This window comes from Elephantulus edwardii, unplaced genomic scaffold (genome assembly GCF_000299155.1).
Source record: "Elephantulus edwardii isolate Elephantulus edwardi_28Jun2011 unplaced genomic scaffold, EleEdw1.0 scaffold00047, whole genome shotgun sequence".
Taxonomy (NCBI): domain Eukaryota; kingdom Metazoa; phylum Chordata; class Mammalia; order Macroscelidea; family Macroscelididae; genus Elephantulus; species Elephantulus edwardii.
In genome coordinates this window covers 5,885,459-5,892,054 of record NW_006399797.1, presented here as the reverse complement: position 1 = coordinate 5,892,054, position 6,596 = coordinate 5,885,459, and the positions used below count along the sequence as shown (strand labels likewise).

The 6,596-nt window shown below is 37.6% G+C and overlaps 1 protein-coding gene across 4 annotated transcripts in view; it reads right to left on the bottom strand.

Moving 5' to 3' along the window:
- The window catches only part of MON2 (MON2 homolog (S. cerevisiae)), a 189,823-nt gene that overhangs the window by 86,820 nt on the left and 96,407 nt on the right, over nucleotides 1-6,596 (bottom strand). The window lies entirely within an intron of this gene.

The window sequence follows — 6,596 nt, the reverse complement described above, 5'->3', positions numbered from 1 at the left end:
AGATTGCGACATCTTTCTCCTACAGAGTCAAGACAGTCAAGTTTTCACAAAGCACTGAAGTACTGGATCACTGCACCATCTGGACTCTAGTTTAGAGCTAACAAGATTTATGTCCTTTAGGAAGAATCATTCATGTACCATCATGCTAGCCCCATTTCTGCAACTTGTAAGGGATCATGTAACTGTAAACTGTTAGATGGGGTTAAGTGCTCTATTTTTTAACACTACCACAGTAGTTTCTCCATATTTTCTTCTGCTACTTTAGGAACAAAGAAGCAATAAACCAGATGTAGCTTAGTATTTATTTTCTAGTGGGAAAACAAAAGGAAACTTGCAGAAGTTGTGAGGTATAAGATACATGAAGTAATCAGAACTAGGCTGAATATTTAGTTTTGTTCTGTTAAGTATTAGCTACGGTTATTGTTGTTATTAATTTAAATATCTTCTTTGGAAGTTCTTTGTAAATAAAAATGAATAATTTTAAAGTATAGTCTATTCTAGAGTTGCATTACATGTCTAATGACTGAGTAAACAAAAAAATAGTCTATTCAGAGATTAATGAATTGTTTCCTTAGTTAGAAGCTATCAAGTCAGTATGACTCTTAGCAACCCTATGAACAACAAAACTAAACCTGTCCTATTCTGTACCATCCTCACCATTTAATACACTTGAGTCCACTGCTGCAGTCACCATGTCAATCTATTATGTTGGGGGTCTTCTCCTCTTTCACTGACCTTCCACCTTTCCAAGCATGGTGTTCTTTCCTAAAGAATAGCCTCTCCTGCCAATATGCCCAGGTTTGAGAGATGAAGCTTAGACATCCTTGCCTCTTAGGAGCCCTCCAGTTGCACTTTTCCCAACATATTCATTCAACTCTTTGGCAGTCCATGGCATATTCAGTAAGCTTCTCTAATACCATAACTCAAAGGCATCAATTCTTCTTCTGTCATCCTTGTTCACTGTCCAACTCACAGATGCATAGCAAGTGACTAAAAAGACCATGGCCTGAATCAGGCACATCTTACTCTTAAAACTGTTATCATTGCTCATAAGTGTTTTGGAGAGGTCCCTGACAGCAGTCTTGCCCAAAGCAATGCATCTCCTTATCTCCTAACTGTTCATACCAAAGATGTTGACTATGGATCCAAGTAAGAGGAACTAGTTGACAATTTCAATCCTTTCTTCACCTATCAGGATGTTGTCTATTGGCCTAGTGGTAAGGACTTTTGTTTCTTGATGTTGAGATCTAACTGAAGGTTGTCGTCTTTCATTTCTGCAACAAGCATTTCAGGTCCTCCTCATTTTCAGCAAGCAAGGTGGTACCATTTGCATATTACAGGTTGTTGATGATTTGTCCTCTGATCTTGCTAGCACATCCTTCTTCATAAAGTCCGGCTTCACAAATTATTTGCTTAGTACACAGGTTGAATAGGTATGCAGAAAGGAAACAACTTTGACACACACACTTCCTGATTTTAAACCATGCAGTGTTCTCCTGTTTGGACACCTGCTTCTTGATTTAGGTTCAGATTTCATATAAGCACATTACACATTAGTAAAGAATGAGGGAGTCTCTGAAAGATAAGAATTAAGGGATCACTGAGATTCCCAGGACAACATGACTATTATGGGTTGTTTTATTTTGAGTGCCCCAGAATGAGTAAGTCATAACTTTAGGTAAGGGATTTGGGAAATGCGGTCCTCAGAATGTAAGCCCCAAGTCTTACTAGTTGGTATATTCTAATACTTTTTACTATCTTAATAATTGACACTTGAAAACAGAATAGAAGCATGCAAATAAAGGAGGGTAAACTAAAAAACAATTTTATCCTTCAACTGCTTATGACCAGAGAAGTCCTAAGGCACTGTGCTAAACATGATAAAGCTGAAAAACACTATATCAGAAACTAAATGCCTCATCTTCTTCATCCTTCAATCTTGAACATGACAACAACCTATATAACTTTCTTACAATGGATAAAAGCACTCCCACCTTCTTGCTTTGCACATTCCATGTTCCAATTATTAAAGGATTTTTGCCACTATTTTTCCTCATTTTGACTGACCTTTAATATGGGCTCTGCTTCTAATATACAGTCAGCACTTAGGCCTAGTTTTTTACAGCTGATATTAAGCTTCCTCAATGATTCTTTCCACACATGTAATCAGTCTGATTCCTGTGTAGTTCATCAGGTGAGATCCATGTATTTAATCACTATTTGTGTTTTTTATAAAAGGTATTTGCAATGAATAAATAAACCACTGATTGCACAAAATTCTGTCATTCTCTCTCCAGCCTTATTTCTGTCATGAAATGCTTGGTATGGCATCGAAGAGTCAGACAATGACTAAAGAAGACTGAAGAAGAATCAATGCCTTTGAATTGTGATGCTGCAAAAGAGTACTGAACATACCATGGATTGCCAAAAAAGAAACAGGCCTGAAGTTGTTCCTCGGAGGCAAGAATTTTGAAATTCCGTCTCACATACTCTGGGCATGTTGTTAGGAGGGGCCAGCCCTTGGAGGATATCATGTTTGGAAGGGTCAGCACAGGAGAGGAAGACCCTGGAGGAGACAGACTGACACAGTGTCTATGGCAATTGGGTCAGGTGTTGTCTGTCAGAGACGGTGAGACTGGTTCAGGACAGGGTAAGGTTCTCAGAGCCATTGTTCATAGGATCGCTATGAGTAATAGTCAACTTGATGGCACATAACAACATAACATCCACAAGCACTAAACCACAGCTGCTGCAAATTGCATGGGAAGAGATTGCCCATGTTTCTGCCAAGGAGCTTCTGGTGGATATGAACCTGGAGAAGGGCACAGCCTTTGGGTTAGCAGCGCAGCTCCCTAAGTACGGTGCCACCAGAGCACCATGATCCGCTGCTGCTGTTATTAGGTGCCGTCAAAATCACAAAACAAAGTAACAATGACATATCACCTCATTCCTGCAACACCAAAAAAGTTCCATAAAACAACAAATGTTGCTGAGAATGTAAAATGGTGCAATCACTATGGAAAGCAGTTTGGTACATCCAATCAGAAGTTGGAAACAGAAATATAATTTGATCCAACAGTCTCACTAAGTATATATTCTAAAGAAATAAGAGCTGTGGCATAAACCCATATATGTGCTCTTATAGTCACTGTGCCATTGCTTACAGTAGCAATTAGTTGGAAACAATTGAAGGTTTAATCAGAGAAACAATGGCTAAAGAAACTATGCTACATTCACAAAAGGGAGTTCCACACAGCACTTAAGAGCGATAAATACTGTTCACTGTTCCATAAGGTTTAAACAGAGAACTCTTTATAAATATGTAAAATCCTCCCTCCAAGAGATTGTAGATATAAGGAAACAGATAATAAGATTAAGATCTATGATTATCCTATGAAAAGGAACAGATTTTAACAAATGTTGCACGTGGATGAACAATTATGCTAGCTAAGTCAGTAACAAGGAAACAAATATTGTATGATCATATTTACATGAGCATCCTTAGAAAAGACAAATGCATAGAGACAGAAAGTAGATTAATTATTGCTTGAGCTCTGGTGGCTTAGTGATTAGTAACTGTGCTGCCAACCCAAAGGTATGCAGTTCAAAGCCACCAACTGCTCCTAAGGAGAACGATGGGCAATCTCTCCTCTTGGGCAATGTACTACCCACCAAACAGTTCTGGGTCGATTCGATTGTGGCTTGAGAATATTTAGTAACAATAACATGGCCTACAGAGGAGGGTCAAATAGAGAGTTACTGCTTAATGGGCTGAGAGTTTTTGTTTGCAATGATGAAAAATTTTTAGGAACAGTGATGGCTGCGCAACACTGTAAGTATGATTTACATCAAAGGACTGTATACTTGATGATCATTGAAGTGGCAAATTATGTATATTTTAGAACAACTAAAAAAAATTCTAGTATCTATGGTATAATTCTAATTTGTTTAGTTTAGGGAAATATTTAGCACTTGGAGAACTCCATCGCACTAGTATGAGAGGTCATGAATGTCTCTGAATTCATGCAGATCATTGATATTAGATAATAAGCAACCCGATTTAAGATGAATCACAGCCATTTTGGTACCATGTCTAAACACAGTATCTCCTGGGCATTTGAGCATCATTTACATAACTGCAGATAACTTAAGACTTGAGAGATAATGAAACAGTCTAGCAGAATATTCAAATGTAGGAGATTATCAATGACTGGATAAGAATCCTATGATTAATGGATTTTTTAATGATAAATTCCTCTGTTACAGAGAGGATATCACTTTAAAAACTAAGATGTGCCTGACTCAAGCCAGATATTTCAATTGTTTCATATCCATGGGAAAGGTGAACAATGAATAAGGAAGATGTAAAAAGAACTGATGCCTTTGAACTATGGTACTGATGACGAATATTAGATATATCATCATAAGTTGTCAAGAGAATAAACCTGTCTTAGAAAAAGTACAGAAGAAGTTGTCTAGAAATAAGGATATGAGTCTTCATATTAAATATTTTGGACTTATTATTGGGAGAGGTAAGTCCCTGGAAAAGTACATAATGCTTGGAAAAGTAAAGATCATCAAAAAGAAGACCTTCAAGGAACTGCACTGGCACAGTGACTGCAACAATGGGCTTCAGCACAGTAGAGACTGTGAGGATGGTACAGGATTGGGCAGGGTTTCTTTCTGTTACACACATAGGAGTTGAACAGAAGCTATGCACCTAGCAATAACAGTAATTCTACTGGATGTCTGTGAAGCAGCAAATTAAATTGCCCAATAAACTTAGCATTATTCATTTGTTGATACAAGTTGTATGTCAAATGGCAGAGGAGAAATATGTTAGTACTTTCAATTGCAGTTTAAAAAATCAGCTATGTGGGAGGGCACGCTAAGTGATTCAGAGGGTAGAGAAGCACCTAGTTCAGATACAAAGGGAGAAAGAATACAATTTAGTGGCTATATCTCTACCTGAATGAGCAGGGCATTGAAAGTTCCCCTAGGCACTTATTAACAGACTATTAACTTTTGCAGATTCGTTATCTTTACTCCCCGTGCTTCTTGACAGAATGAGATAAATTGGTGACTCATTAAAAATTATTATTATTATTCTGAAGAAGAACGCTTTCTCTAAGGCAGTGGTTCCCAAAGTGTGGTCCCTGGATTCTCCGAGATCCTTTCAGGGATTGTGGGAAGTAAAAACAATTTAAAAATATGAAAATATCTGCCTTTTAGTATGTATTAACATCTCAAGGCAGTTACACAAAACTCTATGAAAATAACTGTATTTTTCACTTTTTGCAAGATCTTCAACGTGTTAAACTGGTTGATGAAGCAAAACCAGGAGAAACTAAAATTTTTTTAACATCAACAGAAACAATAATTAGGGAGGAGAAAATCACAAGTCAAACTTTAGAATGTGAGATGTGGAAGAAGAGTAGTAAACCTGATACTAGAGATTGGCTGCTTGGCAAAACATTTTTTCGCTGTCAGGTTGCCATCTTTGAGGCAGCACTGATATTTCAATTTGTAATTTTTCCAAGTCCAGTTATTACTCCAGTTAATCAAATGTAAAAAAATTCAGATCTGTTCCAGAATCACTTCCTCAGCCATGACTGAAGAAGGCTGAACCAGTCTAAAGCCCTTGACAAGGAATTAAGGTGGAATGCTAACAAGATAGGTATTTTTTAATTGTCAAAAGTGATACTGTGTGGAAGATTTGTACAACTAACATGTGTGTTGTTACAGCACTATACATGAATAAAGATAAAGGTAGAGCGCAATAGGGACTGTTGGATTTTAATAAAACAGAGTAGGAAAATGTCACTTAATAGGGTTTCAGATGATACATTGAAACTAGCCATTAAGAAAGTGTTCTAGTCCAGTTTTTATTAAGGAATCATATCCATTATTACCAGGAAAAGACAATGAATACAATCTTCCTCTTTTCTGACTATTTCTCTTTGAAAGGTCAGATTTTCTTTATGTACTTCAGTGCAAACAACGTATCACAACAGAATGAATAAAGAGATATAATCCAGTGGTTTTATTAAGCCAACTATTAAAGAGATTTTTAAAAATGTAAAACTACTCCTTTTTATATTAGAAAATATAGCTGACATAAACCACACAAAAAATTTTTTAGGGAATCCTCAACATTTTTCAAGTGTATATAAGGGTACTGGAAGCAGGAGTGACATCCACTTCCTTAACAACATGCCTCTCTGGAAACTCCATGGTAAGTGACGAAAGTTATAGAAAGGCTTCAGGCCTTTTGTTCACAGGGTCACTATGAGTCGTGCTTGACTCGACAGCATATGACAACAACATCTATGTGTAAGAACTACTGCTCTAATATACCATTTGAGAAATATGTCAATTCCAGATATGCTGTTGTTATGTCCCGTCGAGTCGCTTGCGACTCATAGCGAACCTATGTACAAAAACCCTAAACTCTGCTCTGTCCTAAACTCTGTGCCAAACGCACTGTCTCTGACACTCCCATCCCGATTACCCCAGTCACTGAATCAATCCACCTCACAGAGGGCCTTCCCCTCCTGCGCTGTCCCTCCACCCTCCCAAGCATGATGTCCTTCTCC